This window comes from Buceros rhinoceros, unplaced genomic scaffold, assembly GCF_000710305.1.
Source record: "Buceros rhinoceros silvestris isolate BGI_N320 unplaced genomic scaffold, ASM71030v1 scaffold40611, whole genome shotgun sequence".
In the NCBI taxonomy this organism is placed as follows: Eukaryota; Metazoa; Chordata; class Aves; order Bucerotiformes; family Bucerotidae; genus Buceros; species Buceros rhinoceros.
In genome coordinates, this window is record NW_010395563.1 from 1 (window position 1) to 236 (window position 236).

Here is a 236-nt window from a genome sequence, read left to right on the forward strand (position 1 = left end):
GTGGGCAGAAAAGAAAAAAAAAAGGCGAGAAATCGGTTAAAAAGCCACGTTCCCTGCCCACCGTTTCGCTCCCGGAGTTCGGCGGAGAGCGGCAGAGCTCTCTACGCGCCCTTTCCCGGGCATCCGCGCCCACCGCCGCCACGGGTGCATGAGTGCGCCACGTTGGGCAGCCGCTTAAGTACTGGCGAGCCCCGGGTCCAAATCGTAATTGCTGTAATTCTTGTGAGGGCGCGAAG